Here is a 6000-nt window from a genome sequence, read left to right on the forward strand (position 1 = left end):
AGATGCCATTCTCGCAGCACAAGTGGCACGCTGAATAGGCAATAATCCAGAGATTGTATAAACCTAATTACACCAAACGTCATCCCATCAATGATCTCCTATCTTATCCAATATAGATTAGCTACAAGGTTACAATTGGGAACTAATGACCCGCTGAAATTTGCCTTGTATTGTCAGAACCTCTTGCTCTCTTTATTGCTTGCTCTCTTTTAGTCAGGAGGCACATTTGCACTCAGGGTCAGCCTTTCCTCATCCTGCATTTCCAAAGAGCTAAATGAGACTCTTGCTGTGGCCCCTGCCATCCTATTGATTCCTCTCTCTAGTTCTCCAAGTGGAGTTTATGCACTAAATTTAGTTTAGTGCTAAGGGCCCTCATTAATAATAGATCCGTCAGTGGGGGGGTGGAGGGACCATCGCTGATTGATTTCAAAGGGAGGGAGAGTGTGAGAGGCAGAGGAAGGGAGAGAGAAGATTAGGTTTATTTATGTGAGGAAAATCACCTGAGTAGTCGGAGTCAGCTGTCCTTAAAGCCTTGTCCTACAGTGTAGGTGTAAGCCCCCCCCCCCCCCCCCCCCCCCCCACACACACACACACACACACACACTTAGTGAATATATTAGCAATGCCATTATCCATCAGCATTTTCATCCACAAATTCCAGCCCTGAGTTATTTATGCTGAAAATGACGACAATAGGAACAGAGATAAACATAAAAGCAACAAAATGAGATGAATAGCGAGCCAGTGCCTGTTAAATGCCGGCTGAGCAACAGGCTTACATGAGGCTGCATGCAAACACACCATGTTTGAATCTGCAATTAACAGGTGGGACGCAGCTCCAGTCATCGAACAGGCATATTTCCATCCTACAGCAATCACATGGTTACAGCAAAACTGTTTGTGACCATCAGTCACAGATAGACAACATATGACTGTACAATGACGTAACCCTAAAAAAAACTGGAAGATTTGCTTGTATGCTATGAAAGTGTATGAACAATGATGTGTGGCAGTAATAATCTGTATAGAATAAATAGATCAATCAGTCAGTTCATGTCTAAATACACATCCTTATATACAGATAAACTGTATGTACAGAAAATGAAACGCCTGTGTTTTGTCAGAAGGGATGGACCAATTACTTATATTTACTTTTGTAACCATTATCAAGTCAAATGTTTTAACATAATTCAAATGTTGGCATTAGCTAATAAGTTACAACATTAATATAACCAACATGTTAGCATAACTTCATTGCTCTGCAGCCATGTGCAAGTCGAAGTGTATGTGACATACGTGAAAAATACTTATATTATACATGGCTGGAATATACAGTATGTTGAATAAATCAAATCTATAAATTTGAGTTTTTAAGTTACAAACCTCTGATCCCTGCTAACACCAAATAGTAGTTTAATCCAGACAATAAAATAATAGAATTATAATAATGGTACTGCTACGACTAATACCATTAACAATAATAGTAGCTGATGATCAATCTGCTGTATGGAATCCTACCTGAAGTTGTGAAAGTGATGAGCTGAATGCTGAATGCTGTTGGCTGATTTCTAGACACAATGTCAAGAGCAGCTTCCTGTGCAGTATTGGTATGAGCTGATATGTATAAATATATTCTGCTATTATTATTATTATTACTTGTGTGATAGGCAGATTGATGTTTACTTCAATGCTACAGACATTAATCAAATCCCGTCAGAGATATTAACCAAATCCTCCAGCCTGATAAGTGGGTTTAGGTGGGCATCCAGTTGTCAGAGCCCATCTTATTTGGATTGGATCTGGCTGCCTTGCCACAGGGTGCAGCTGTAATGACAGGCCTTTCAGCAGCCACACAACCACACTGAGCATGGCTCATCACAGACAGCAGCCCTACAGGGGAATTATGTGGAGCGACCTGGCACCACAGCACTAGATTTTCCAGCAGACTGCCTCTTGGGTTGTGTTGACAGTGAGTAAGCCTTGAATTTACTCTGCCAGTCAATAAATCCCCCTCTCACCAAACCAATGGGAATTGATGGATCATTGGCGGTGCTCTTTTCTTCCCGTATGTTGCACTTGTTTTATGCAATGAACAGCTGTGAATAGTGTGCAATGTGGTCGTGTGCGTTCACTTCCAATAGATGCAGGTGTACATATATATATATACATATGCATACAGCCTTCAGCTTCAAAAGTACATGTGCTTTGACCTGTAGGATTAAACTGCTCATACAGTGGATATGATAAAGTTTCATGCACATGGTGCTAAAAGAGAAAACAGCATCTGTGGGTCGTATTTGTGTTTAAAATCAAGCTCCACTTTGAATTCCCTGAAACCTCAGCCATCAACAAGGTGTCCACGGCAACATGTGTATCCGCCTGTGTGTGTGTGATTTTATGTGTCTGTGTTTGAGAAAGCTCTTGGATCAAAGTGTCAAACCAATCCCCAGAGCAGCGCAGCAGGAGGCAAGAGGTGTTTGTGCTTCCTAATCAGCCTCCTGCACAAAAAGCCACTGGCTTTGTCTCATGTCGCCTCTGCTTCTGGAGATAATATGACACATGCAGTTATGCTGGTTTAATTCATAATAATGGGCTGACTTGTCAGGATTATTAATCAAAGGAACTCCCGGAAAGCAGAGGCTTCTGTGAGCCTTGTGGGGAGTCGCGCATTCAAGAGCTGCACATCTGATTAAAATGCTGTCGGTGCTATGAGCTGAAGCCCCCGAGATCAGATAGTTAAGCAATTATGCCTGTGTGAATACTCCGCAGTAAAGGAGGAGGATGGTGCATGTTCCAGCTGTTCTGTCTTTGAGTGTGACAGGCATCAGCACAGCCAGCCCTTGACCTGGCAGATCCGAAACAGCCGGCCTACCTGCCATTTACCAACACATCATTCTGCCAACTGTAGCTCTACTTAGCTTAGTTAAGCGATCTCTAGAATAGCAGCCTCTCTTCTAATTCCATTACAGCATAGCATACTGGCAGTAAAATGCGTCCAATTACTTGTTTTTGTATTTGTCTCAGGACATGAGTTGTGCAGGACTGACTTGGAGAGCGGAAATAGAGCTTCAACCAAACCGGGAGCTGAGCATCATTTCTTTATTATACGGTAGATTTACTAAATAATGGAAGAATCATGATGATGTACCATTTGCTCTGAAATGGCAATCATCTTTTTATCTCTCAACAGAGATGCTTCATGACCAGTTATCCAAAAAACACCCCAAACACTGTTGTTAACAACAGTGCAAATGTTCAGTGCCAGTTCAGGAAATAGTGTGGTGTTCATGCAGCAAAGCGAAATGTAAGTACAAGGAGATTTGTTAGCCGTAGGCACCAGAGGCTGCACTCGTCGTCAACATCCTGTTTGGTGAGGTGTTATTCCTTATGTGAACTTCTCCTCTCCATTGCTTTTTAGATTTCAGGTTTTGGATTTTACACTGTATATTGTACAATTAATGCTCTTACTAGTTAAAAATAATAAACTGCAAAACTTTTTGGACAACTTTCTGGGTGAGAAGATAGAACATTTTAGAATCCACTGACCAATTAGAGACAGCCCCAGCCCATGCTGTGATCTCTCTTATGTCATTAGTCCATGCAGTTAAAAATGAAAAATGTCCAGAGTGAGACCTTAGAGGAGTGCACCGAAATTTACATTTTTCTAATTTGGATTCTGAATCATAACCTTTAACTGATAAAACATGCGCGGACCGTTAATCCTGTTTCACTGCGTCATCTGTCTCTACAGTGACGACTAATGAACCAATGCAAACACCCCCCCCATCCCCCCGTCCGGTCCCTAGAGGGAGGGGAAGCCTCTGCAGAACTGCAGCAGGGCTGGCTGGTCTTGTCAGCTGGCTGTGTTCAAGTGTCAGCTCGGTTCCCTGGATCAGCTTGCTTTTCAATGGCACCACCTCCCCTCTAATCCCTGCCTGTCATTCCGCTGCATTCACAGCTCAGGCCCTCCCCTGCACAAGCCCTCAGCATAACAGACTTCTCAGTGTACTCACACATCTCTCTGCCTCGCTCTTACTCGCTCTTTTCCACTCTGTTCAGTCCAGCTCATTTAATTCTGATTAAGTATGCTTCAATGGCTGCATATTTAGATAGAAACCTGTGCTTCCAAAGCAGTGTGTTATCAGACGAAGAGGTACTACAAACAACAGGCTGTCAGACAAAAGAAATCAACAACAAAATAAGCAAATGAATTTAACATTTAGTCAATTTGAGTGTTTCTCATCATGTCATATTTCTCTCTGCCTTTCTCATTTAACTTCGGAGTCTGAATTTGCTCCGTAATGTGATTTAATGTCATGCCAATAAAAACTCAAAGCAGTTCCGTTTGCTGCAAAATGACATCATTGGACTACATTTTGCTCCTTTTCAATCTCTCTCTCTAGTATGGTAATGTGCATTCCTGTCTCAGTTCAGCTGCCATGACAACTCTTGGGTTTTCTCGTCATGCAGGATTGTGGGACTGGAGGGACTTCATAGAGTACGTCCTGTACTGCAAAAGACAGCACAAGACACCTCAACCGAGCGAGAAGGCTATTCACGCGTCAGGCATGGAGGCCATTATGGTATAACAGCAGGGATATTTCTCCATGCAATATGGAGTGAAATGTACAGCGTTTAATGTGCCGAGTGTGAGGTTCAATACAGTGGGATATACACACTGGTCTGCAGTGTTGTCCTCATGTGCTATATGTGAGGACTTCTTGTGTATGTGTTTCAGTTGTCATAGTTCATTGTAAATGCTGTTTAAAAAGGTTTTTGGATGCTCTGCAAACTGTCAGTATTGTATATGCACAGATGGAGCGCACATTCAGGATGTCATTTTCTTTGATGGTTTCATCCACAAGGATTCACTTGTAGTTTTGCACTGTTTTGCTGTCAAAGGAATACCGTGCTTTTGGTAAAATAGACATCCTGCAGTTTAAAGGAATTTTGAATGTTGAGCTATACCTCTATCATTGGGCCAATTACAGTCCAAGGCTGGTTTCATACTTATCACAAACATTTTTAGACAAAAGTGAAATTTTTGATGGCATAATAACACAAATTATAGTGTAATTCAAATAGATCAGCTAACTCGCTGTCATGTTCAGTGGAGATGCTATATGATACTACAGATATCTACTGCTAGGATATTCTCACCTTTCAGCATCCAGTCAAAGTACATGCGGCTTCAATTAAGACGAAGAGTCTATAGTCATGGTCTATAGCCAAGCCAGTGGCTTAATGAGGAAGAAACGTAAGGGGAACAGCAACGCCATTAGCATTCATCTTCTGGGCACCATTAATATCTCTATCAAATCCAATCCAGCCAATAACTGTCAAGACTTTTAACTAAAAACCAAAAAGGTCAGCCGAATGGTGGTGCTACAGAAAAAGTCAGGGAATCACCAAAGTCAGTAATATTCTTCTCCCAAGCGAATGACATAGCACCCTTTGCGACATGGCCCTAGTGTGGCTAAAAAGATGGCTTTGCCAAACTCATTAAAAAAAATCTGTATAATTCGTCCACATTCTTTTTTTCCATGGTAAAAAAAATGTTGTTGCTTGTGTATTTAGAAGTTAATAAAAGATTCAAAGACCTACTTTCCACCAAGAGAGCATAAGTCAATATATTCAAAGTCGTACATTGTTGAACCACAGAATCTTCCTCAGCTCAAAACCAGAGTGTATGTGAAAAGTTTGTATTGCTGGCAGTGCTGTATGCTGAATGTTCAATAAATCTATTGGTTTGTATTCCCAGCTGGTCTGGCAGCTCCATTAGCCATTTAAGAGCTTCTGCAGAGTTGGCTGATGGCTGGTTCGGTCAATGTTGCTTTAGATAGTTCTGTCAGTATGGCAAGGTGACTGTGGCTGAGAGCAGAATGGGATTGACCTCTGAACCTCCAGCTACTCAGCTGTGATAAAATGCTGACACTATGGACCCCCCCCCCCTTCAGTATCTCTCTGTCTCCGCCTTCCTCGCTCTCTCTCTCGCTCTCT

This window comes from Pempheris klunzingeri, chromosome 7 (genome assembly GCF_042242105.1).
Source record: "Pempheris klunzingeri isolate RE-2024b chromosome 7, fPemKlu1.hap1, whole genome shotgun sequence".
Classification (NCBI taxonomy): domain Eukaryota; kingdom Metazoa; phylum Chordata; class Actinopteri; order Acropomatiformes; family Pempheridae; genus Pempheris; species Pempheris klunzingeri.